The following is a 10,715-nucleotide window of genomic DNA, read 5'->3' on the forward strand; positions in this document are numbered from 1 at the left end:
TTAACAAATTAAACATAGTACATGGCTTTGACCAACATGCATTCACATTTGTCTCAGGTGTGTTCCACGTTTCTTTATAAAGAGTTATTAAAGAAACTTGTAAGTCGTTGGTTGGTGACAAGAAGATATCGGCATAAAGAAATCCCACCACAATAATTTATATTAAAATAAGTCTTTAAAAAAGCATATCTCATTGCCATGCACTTTCATTGCACATATAGTTTTACCATCAACTTGTCCCACACTCTCAGCATCATCAGTTTGTTTGATTAGAAGCTTCACATATTCAGAAATCAGGTGAAACATGCTCCACATAAATGCGCCTTACAATAAACGTAGTACAGCTTGCACCACATCCATAATGCATTCACATTTGTGCTAGGAAGTCATAAGAACCATGAGTAGCTCAAGGAAAACTCCATGTTTCACTTAAATAATTGTGTGTTATTGTTCATCTTCCCCAAAGTTATGAAAATGCAGATGGGTTTCATATCTTTACTTGGTTTGGTTTCGATTTTGCTTATAAACATTGGTGTTACGAAGCATATGTATAACACAGGGAATTTCACAAGTAATAGCCTATGAGAGAACAGGAATCTGATTCTCTCATCTCTTGCTTCTAATGTCACTCTTCATGATGGTTTCTTTATACTTCAAGTATTGGCAGAGCCGGACAAAGTTTATGTCTCTGTGAATTGTAGAGGAGATTCTCTGCAGAACATGGTGCTAGTTGTGTAATTTCTGCCTGAAGAAGATATTGTGAGACATGTTTGAACCAGAAAAGCTGGCATGGGGAGGGAGTCCTCAATGCATTGTGCGCTATTCAACACGCTCTTTTTTTGGCAAAATGGCTCCGGATCCTATGGCTGCGGAAGCAGTGAGAATAATATGACGTGAACATGACACAGTTTATCAAGTTGGGAAATTTACGAACCGGTTGTTGAGAGAAGCTGCAGCTGGGCTAATATTCTACGTAAGTTTGCAATTGGGGAGAAAGTTTGACCTTTGTGAAGATTTATGCACTCATGCAGTTACTCCAATATTTCACAGAGTGATTGTGAGGATTGTCTTCGTCAATCTGTGGGTTTCTATGAGAGTCACTACCATGGGAAGTCTGGCTGCCTTATTATGAACCTAGTTGTATGTATATCTGGGAATTCGATCGTTTCTATAACGCCACTCTTGTTCCTACCCTTCTCAGCCGGCCCGTCGCTTCCTTCTCCGCGGCTAGTTATTCCAAAAGGATTTTCAAGATCCTTTCCTCATATGAACTTTACAAGCAACGTCTTCTTCTCTCTTCAGCAATTTCTAATCTTTAGCGAACTCTCAGAGGTCGAACTCAGATGAGTTCTCACCATCTGTCAGAGACAAAAAAAAGAATGGATCTTGTAGGATTCCAAGAATTAAATTCTTTAATTTTTCCGAAAGTAGATACTTTTTATATGTTTTCACATTTCCAATAGCCGGGACCAGATATCCATAAAGGCATTTGAGGGTTCGTCTAATTTATCTTTGTTTTGTTTTATCAAGATAGGAAGGACCCCGAATAATAAATCTTTCTTTTAGTTGTTTGAATCTTTTTTTGATTGATCAATAAGTGATATTAGGAATCCTTATTTTCTATTCACATGTGGTCAAGATTTTTTCCTTTTAACACACAATCCATTCTTATGTTCGCCAGGTAAAAGTCAGATATTTCACTATATATTTCACACTATTTTCTGATTTGTGGATGCGGCAAAGGAACATTATCTAGAACTGTTATAATCATTGTTTCTTCTGTAGTAGTTATCATTATAGCACTTGTTGCGTTCACTGTGGTCTTTGTTTACAAGAAAGACAAAGCAGGAGACCAGAAGTAAGCAGAGACAAGTATCTGCACTTCCTCTGCTAAGAACAATAAGTCCATTTTTTTTTTTTTTTTGTTGGAGTTCTAACTTGTTGCTGTTATTGTTAGATGTTGATGAATTGATAGTGGAATCCTTGCAATTCGACTTCATTACTATCAGAGCTGCAACAAATGACTTCTCAAATGATCACGCTGGGACAAGGGGGATTTGGTGTTGTTACAAGGTATGGTTCATTAACCAAAATGCATATCAATTGTCAGTCAAAATGGGTTAAATTGTAAGTTTTTATTCATTGAAGCTATACAATTTCAGGTAGGCTTCCTGATGGACAGGACATAGCTGTGAAGAGGCTGTCTAAAGAATCAGCAAGGAGAATTGAATTTAAAAATGAGGTCCTCTTAGTGGCCAAGCTTCAACATAGGAACTTGGTTAGACTTCTAGGTTTCTGTTTGGAAGGAAATGAAAGGCTTCTCATCTATGAGCTTGTGCCAATTCAAGTCTAGATAACTTTATATTTGGTATGGTTTCACTGCTCTTTGGCTTTGACTTCTGACATTCAGCTGTAGCTTTTTCAGGACTACAATATTTTACAATCTGTACATCATGTCTTTGTGGATTTGCAGATCCATAAAGCGTTTATATGGATTGGGAGACTCGCAAAATCATAGGGGGCATAGCCCGAGGACTTCTTTATCTTCATGAAGATTCCAGGTTTCGAGTCTTCATCGTGATCTAAAAGCTAGTAATTCTTCTAGATGTCGACAGTGTTTCGAAATTTCAGATTTTGGAATGGCGAAATTGTTTGAAATCGATCAAACCATGGCGATACAAGTAGAGTCGTGGGACCTTGTAAGTATATATATTTAGCATTACAAACTTAGACCTTAGTAATAAAATCTAACCCATTATGGGCGTTTTCATGGGATAGGCTCCAGAGTATGTAAAGCATGGACAATTCTCAGTCAAGTCCGTGTTTTTAGCTTTGGTGTGTTAGTCTGAATCATCTGTGGTACAAAAATGTTCTTTTCATATGGAGAACAAGTAGAAATCTATTAACCTTTGTAAGTAAATGAGTCTTATCAATATATAATATTTTTTTCATTCATTCTCTTCCTGGTTAAATTCAATATCAATAACCAGGGATCTGTGTTGAATTTTTGCAGGCATGGAGAAATTGGAATGAAGGGACGGCTTTGAATCTGATAGATCCTAATCTAAGGTTGGTTCTAGCAGTGATGATGAATGTATTCGCTTGGGTTGCTTTGTGTTCAAGAAAATGTAGCCAAGACCTACAATGGCTTAGTTGTTCTAATGCTCACCAGCTGCTCTCGTCTCTCCCAGTTCCCTCAAAACCTCATTTTTTATGCAATCTAACTCGAAGGAGGAGATTCGGAATCACCTATGTTGGATCATAATGGAATTATGTTCAACCTTCGTTGAATGAGGTTTCAATTACCGAGCTAGAAGGTCGTTAACATGTTTTCAACTCTCATGTCTTGATGAGTTGATAGTTCATGAGATTTTGTCCTTTAACGGTAGCGAGACGTAAAGTTCAGATTTGAAAAATCAGGATGTCTGCAGGAAAACAGATTGTTATATGTATAATGTCTTGAGAACAAACATTATTGAAATCAGATTGGTCTTCCTAAAACACACATAGTCCATATTTCTCACATCGAAGACAGCAGAATTTGTCCTTTTTAGTGTTACCCCACGGGTAACAAAAATTGGAATGAAGAAAGTTTGTTTTGCCCATCTGGAAAATTTTTATATGTGAATCAATGTTAAAAAGGAATAAGAATTTTGATTTTATGTAAATTGATGCTTTTTACCTTACACTATCCTTCCTCTGACGTTTCAATCACCATCTTGTTCACACAGCCCACTGGCTTTGATTTCAAAAGCTCCGTCTGTGAACATCCTTTGATTTCAAGCCATGGATTTCAAAGTCTGAGTCCGCCAGTCAATTTGACTAGTCCACTCTGCATTCTATCTCTTAGCTTGTTTTTTTTTTTTATTGTGAAGAGTGGTGTTCTCTTTCTTCATCTTCCCCAGCTCATGAAAGCATACCCTGCAAAGGGTTTTAAACGTGGATTTGTTTGGTTTCTTTTATGCTATTATAACATTGGTGTTACCAGAGCAACTATATGTTTCCGACTCGGGAATTTCCAAGTAATAGCACTTAGAGAGAACAGGAACCTGATTCTCTCATCTCTTGCTTCTAATGTCACTCTCCATGCGGGTTTTTTTATACTTCAAGTTTGGCCTGGAGCCTACAAGTTTTGCTCTGTGAATTGTAGAGGAGATTCTTTGCAGAACAGTGTGCTAGTTTGTGTAATTTCTGCAGCTAAAGATATGTGAACATGTTTGCACAAAGAAGCAGTGGCATGGGGAGGGTCCTCAATGCATTGTGCGCTATTCAAACGCTCTTTTTTGGGCAAAATGGATGCGGATCCTATGCTGGAGGCGAAATAAGAATAATGAACCGTAAACATGACACAGTTTGATCAGAGTTGGGAGAATTTGATGAACCGGTTGTTGAGAGAAGCTGCTGCTGGGGCATAATTCTCAAGCATTTTGCAATTGGGGAGGAAGTGTGACAAGCTTTGTGAGATTTTATGCACTCATGCAGTGTACTCCAGATATTTCACAGAGTGATTGTGAGGATTGTCTTGGTCATCATGGGTTTCATGAGAGCCACTACCATGGAACCTGCTGCAGTATTATGAGACCTAGTTGTTGTATGTATATCTGGGATTCGATCGTTCTATAACTCCACTCTTGTTCCAACATCTCAGCCGCCGTCGTCGCTTCTTTCTCCGCGGCTAGTTTTCCAAAAGGTATGTTTCAGATCCTTTCCTGATATAAACTTTGAAAAGCAACATCTTCTTCTTTCTTCAAACAATTCTAATCTTTAGCGAACCTCTCATTAGGACTCAAACTAAAATGAAGTTTTGAGCATCTGTCAGAGAAAAAGGAGGAATGGATCTTGTACGATTCTTAGAATTAAATTATTCTTTGATTTTTTTTCCGGAAGTAGATACTTATTCCATATTGTTTTTCACATCTGTGAATAGCTGGGACATTAAGCAATATCCATATAGGCATTTAAGGGAATTGGTCTGATTCTATCTTTGTTTGTTTTATTCAAAGATAGAAAGGATCCCGAATAATAAATTTTTTACGAGTCCTTATGCTCGCTTGGGTAAAAGGTCAGATCAGGAGATATCATTAAATATTGACCATATATGTACACATTTTTTTCTGTTTTGAGGATGCAGGCAAAGGAGGCATTACATCAAGAACTATTATAATCATTGTTTCTTCTGTAGTAGTTATCATTATAGCACTTGTTGCGTTCACTTGTGTCCTTGTTATACAAAGGAGAAAGGCAAAGCAGGAGACCAGAAGTAATAAGGAGATAGAAGGTATCTGCAATTTTCTCTGCTATAAGACCAGCAATAATTTTTTTTTTTTTTTTAAAGAGTTTCTAACTTCTTGCTGTTATTGTTTAGATGTTGATGAAATTGATAATATGGAATCCTTGCAATTCGACTTCAGTATTGTCAGAGCTGCAACAAATGACTTCTCAAATGCATATAAATTAGGCAATCTCGACACCAAATTTTTCTATGAAAAGGGGTTCAGTTTGGAAGATATCGGGACCATGGTGTCGAGTTTGCCTAATTTATATGCTCTCAGCTTGACAGAGAGCTTGATACCCAAACGGGAGTTCTTTTTGACCATGGGTATTCAAAACCTGAGCTGATTAAGTTTCCTCAGTATTTTAGTTACAGTTTGGAACAGAGAATCAGACCATGTTTTGCACTTGTCAAGGAGTTAGGAGTGAAAATCGGGTTGGACCGCATGCTAGTATGACCACACTGTGACTTTGAGAAAGTTTTGAAGATGAAGAGAAATAATATGTTTGCTGACGAGCTTTCAAGTCATACAGAGAGCAAGTAATATGATCATTGGTCAGGAAATGGATTGTATGGCTTCTCAGTGGAGTGCTCATTTAGATGGAGCAGCTCGGTGGTACAATTTTCAAGCTTGACTTTAACAAATTTGTTGGAGGTATCTTTGAGTGTTGTCCACAGTGTGGTCAGTCCTTTTCATCAATTGTTTCTCTATAATCCTTGTATTAACAGAAGTTTTCTCTTCTGCATTACTCTTTCTTACAAGTTAGTATTCCCAGGATGCATGGAAGTGAATTCAATCATTGTTGTTTGGATGAGACTCTCTTCCTTATCATGCAATTTTTTTTTTGGTTGCAAATTCTTTTTCTACTTCAATGTAAATCTTAGATGTAATGGCTCTAGTACTTGTTCTTTGTTTGAAGGTGAGGTTAATATTCTGAACATTTATTATTTCACAGAGTGATTGTGAGGATTGTCTTCGTCAATCTGTGGGTTTCTATGAGAGTCCATACCATGAAGTCTGGCTGCCTTATTATGAGACCTAGTTGTATGTATTCTGGGAATTCGTCGTTTCTATAACGCCACTCTTGTTCCTACATCTTCTCAGCCGGCGCCTTCGCTTCCTTCTCCGCGGCTAGTTATTCCAAAAGTAATTTCAAGATCTTTCCTCATATGAACTTTACAAAAGCAACGTCTTCTTCTCTCTTCAAGCAATTTCTAATCTTTAGCGAATCTCTCAAGATTCGAACCAGATGAAGTTCTCACCATCTGTCGAGAGACAAAAAAAAAAATGGATCTTGTAGGATTCCTAAGAATTAAATTCTTTAATTTTTCCGAAAGTAGATACTTATTTATATGTTTTCACATTTCCTGAATAGCCGGGACATTAAGAAATATCCATAAGGCATTTGAGGGAATTCCTAATTTTCTTTGTTTTGTTTTAATCAAGATAGGAAGGATCCCGAATAATAATCTTTTCTTTTAGTTTTTTTAATCTTTCTTTGATTGATCAATAAGTGATATTAGGATCCTTATTTTCTATCACATGTGGTCAAGATTTTTTCCTTTTAACGACAATCCAGTCCTTATGTTCGCTCAGGTAAAAGATCAGATATTTCACTATATATTTACACATATTTTCTGATTTGTGGATGCAGGCAAAGGAAGCATTCCATCTAGAACTGTTATAATCATTGTTTCTTCTGTAGTAGTTATCATTATAGCACTTGTTGCGTCACCTTGTGTCCTTGTTATACAAAGAAAAGACAAAGCAGAGACCAAAGTACAGGAGACAGAAGGTATCTGCACTTTCCTCTGCTATAACAATAAGTCCATTTTTTTTTTTTTTTTTTGGAGTTCTAACTTGTTGCTGTTATTGTTTAGATGTTGATGAAATTGATAATGTGGAATCCTTCAATTCGACTTCAGTACTATCAGAGCTGCAACAAATGACTTCTCAAATGATACAAGCTGGGACAAGGGATTTGTGTTTGTTTACAAGGTAGTGTTCATTAACCAAAATGCATATCAATTGTCAGTCAAATGGGTTAAATTGTAAGTTTTTAATTCATGAAGCTATACAATTTCAGGGTAGGCTTCCTGATGGACAGGACATAGCTGTAAGAGGCTGTCTAAAGAATCGGACAAGGAAATTAGAATTTAAAAATAGGTCCTCTTAGTGGCCAAGCTTCAACATAGGAACTTGGTTAGACTTCGAGTTTCTGTTTGGAAGGAAATGAAAGGCTTCCATCTTGAGCTTGTGCCCAATTCAAGTCTAGATAACTTTATATTTGGTATGGTTTCACTGCTCTTTTGCTTTGACTTCTGACATTCGCTTGTAGCTTTTCAGGACTACAATATTTACAATCTGTCTACAATCTATGTCTTTGTGGATTTGCAGATCCATAAAGCGTTTATTTTGGTTGGGAGACTCGATACAAAATCATAGGGGGCATGCCCGAGGACTTCTTTATCTTCATGAAGATTCCAGGTCGAGTCATTCATCTGATCTAAAAGCTATTAATTCTTCTAGATGTCGACATGGTTTCGAAAATTTCAGATTTTGGATGGCGAAATTGTTTGAAATCGATCAAACTCATGGCGATACAAGTAGAGTCGTTGGGACCTTGTAAGTATATATATTATAAAGCATTACAACTTAGACCTTAGTAAAATAAATCTAACCCATTAATGGCGTTTTCAGTGGTATATGGCTCCAGAGTATGTAAAGCAGGACAATTCTCACAAGTCCGATGTTTTTAGCTTTGGTGTGTTAGTCCTGGAAATCATCGTGGTCAAAAAATAGTTCTTTCATAATGGAGAACAAGTAGAAGATCTATTAACCTTTGTAAGTAAATACGAGTCATTATCAATATAATATATATATTTTTTCATTTCTTCTTCCTGGTTAAATTCAATATCAATAACCATGGAATCTGTGTTGAATTTTTGCAGGCATGGGAAATTGGAATGAAGGGACGGCTTTGAATCTGATAGATCCTAACTAAGAGTTGGTTCTAGCAGTGAATGATGAGATGTTCGCATTGGGTTGCTTTGGTTCAAGAAAATGTAGCCAATAGACCTACAATGGCTTCAGTTGTTCTAATTGCTCACCAGCTGCTCTCTGTCTCTCCCAGTTCCCTCAAAACCTGCATTTTTTATGCATCTAACTCGAAGGAAGATGATTCGGAATCACCTATGTTGGATCTAATGGGAATTTGTTCACCTTCGTTGAATGGGTTTCAATTACCGAGCTAGAAGGTCGTTAACTGTTTTCAACTCTCATGTCTTGTGCAAGTTGATAGTTCATGGATTTGTCCTTAACGGTAGCGAGACGTAAAGTTCAGATTTGAAAATCAGGATGTCTGCAGAAAAACGATTGTATATGTATACAATGTCTTGAGAACAAACATTATTGAAATCAGAGTGCTCTCCTAAACACACAATAGTCCACTATTTTCTCACATCGAGACAGCAAGATTTTGTCCTTTTTAGTGTTAACCCACACGGGTACACAAATTGGAATGAAGAAAGTTTTGTTTATTGACCATCTGGAAAATTTTTATATGTGAATCAATGTTAAAAAGGAAAAGAAAATTTGATTTTATGTATAAATTGATGCTTTTTACCTTACACTATCCTTCCTCTGACGTTTCAATCACTCATCTTGTTCACACGCCCCCTGGCTTATTTTCAAAAGCTCCGTCTGTAACATCCTTTGATTTCAAGCCATGGATTTCAAAGTTGAGTCCGCCAGTCAATTTGACTAGTCCACTCTGCATTCTATCTCTTAGCTTGTTTTTTTTTTTATTGTGAAAGAGTGGTGTTCTCTTTCTTCATCTTCCCCCAGCTCATGAGAATGCATACCCTGCAAAGGTTTTAAAACGTTGGATTTGTTTGGTTTCTTTTATGCTTATATAACATTGGTGTTACCAGAGCAACATATGTTCCGACTCGGGAATTTCGCAAGTAATAGCACTATGAGAAGAACAGGAACCTATTCTCTCATCTCTTGCTTCTAATGTCACTCTCCATGCGGGGTTTTTTTTATACTTCAAGTATTGGCCTGGAGCCTAACAAAGTTATGCTCTTGTGAATTGTAGAGGAGATTCTTCTGCAGAACAGTGTGCTAGTTGTGAAGTTCTGCAGCTAAAGATATTGTGAAGACATTTGTGAACCAGAAAAGCAGTGGCATGGGGAGGGAGTCCTCAATGCATTGTGCGCTATTCAAACCGCTCTTTTTTGGGCAAAATGGATGCGGATCCTATGGCTGGAGCGAAAATAAGAATAAGTAACCGTAACATGACACAGTTTGATCAGAGTTGGGAGAATTTGATGAACCGTTTGTTGAGAGAAGCTCTGCTGGGCTATAATTCTCAAGCAAGTTTGCAATTGGGGAGAAGTGTGACAAGCTTTGTGAGATTTATGCACTCATGCAGTGTACTCCAGATATTTCACAGAGTGATTGTGAGGATTGTCTTGGTCAATCAGTGGGTTTCTATGAGAGCACTACCATGGAAGCCTGGTGCAGTATTATGAGCCTAGTTGTTGTTTATATCTGGGAATTTCGTCGTTTATAACTCCACTCTTGTTCCTACATCTCAGCCGCCGTCGTCGCTCTTCCCTCCGCGGCTAGTTATTCCAAAAGGTATGTTTCAAGATCCTTTCCTGATATAAACTTGAAAAAGCAACATCTTCTTCTTCTCTTCAAACATTTCTAATCTTTAGCGAACCTCTCAGTAGGACTCAACTAAATAGTTTTGAGCATCTGTCAAGAAAAAGAAGATGATCTTGTACGATCTTAAGATTAAATTATTCTTTATTTTTTTTCCGGAAGTAGATACTTATCATATTGTTTCATGCATGAAATCTTTTCATATAAATCATCTAAGAATGAAAAGTCAGAGAAATGTTATAATTTCATCTAATAAGAACAATTACATCATTTTTTTTATGACCGGGCATATGTGGTGTTTCTTGGCGCTAACCCAATCAGCTGGTCCTCTAAAAAGCAACGAACAATAGCACAATCCTCAACCGAGGCTGAGTATAGAGCTGTGGCATCCACTGTTGTTGAAGTGCTTTGGGTCTCTAACTTACTTCATGAACTTCATGTTTCACACTCCCAGCCACCAACCATTTATTGTGACAATGTTGGAGCAACTTATCTTTGTGTCAATCACGTGTTTCATTCCCGAATGAAACACATTGCCATTGACTTTCATTTTGTGCGCGACCATGTGAACAAGAATTTGCTTCGTGTTCAACATGTTCATTCGGCTAATCAACTAGCTAACTCACTCACTAAACCCCTCTCCCGCCAGCAGCTTCAACGACATTGTCACAAGCTAGGTGTTCTTGATGGAACGCCTATCTTGCGGGGGCATAATAGACAACTTAAATGACCAATTACATTGATTGGGTCAACTCCATAAATTGTGCCTTC

The 10,715-nt window shown here is 37.4% G+C and overlaps 1 long non-coding RNA gene across 1 annotated transcript; it reads left to right on the forward strand.

The window, feature by feature from the left end:
- Positions 1–4,547: 4,547 nt before the first annotated feature.
- LOC116137109 lies at positions 4,548–6,206 on the forward strand. The gene is made up of 3 exons (XR_004129111.1): positions 4,548–4,690; positions 5,132–5,278; positions 5,366–6,206. It is a non-coding gene; the product is annotated as an uncharacterized LOC116137109 (long non-coding RNA).
- Positions 6,207–10,715: the final 4,509 nt, after the last annotated feature.

Source organism: Pistacia vera, unplaced genomic scaffold (genome assembly GCF_008641045.1).
Source record: "Pistacia vera cultivar Batoury unplaced genomic scaffold, PisVer_v2 Contig1092, whole genome shotgun sequence".
Taxonomy (NCBI): Eukaryota; Viridiplantae; Streptophyta; class Magnoliopsida; order Sapindales; family Anacardiaceae; genus Pistacia; species Pistacia vera.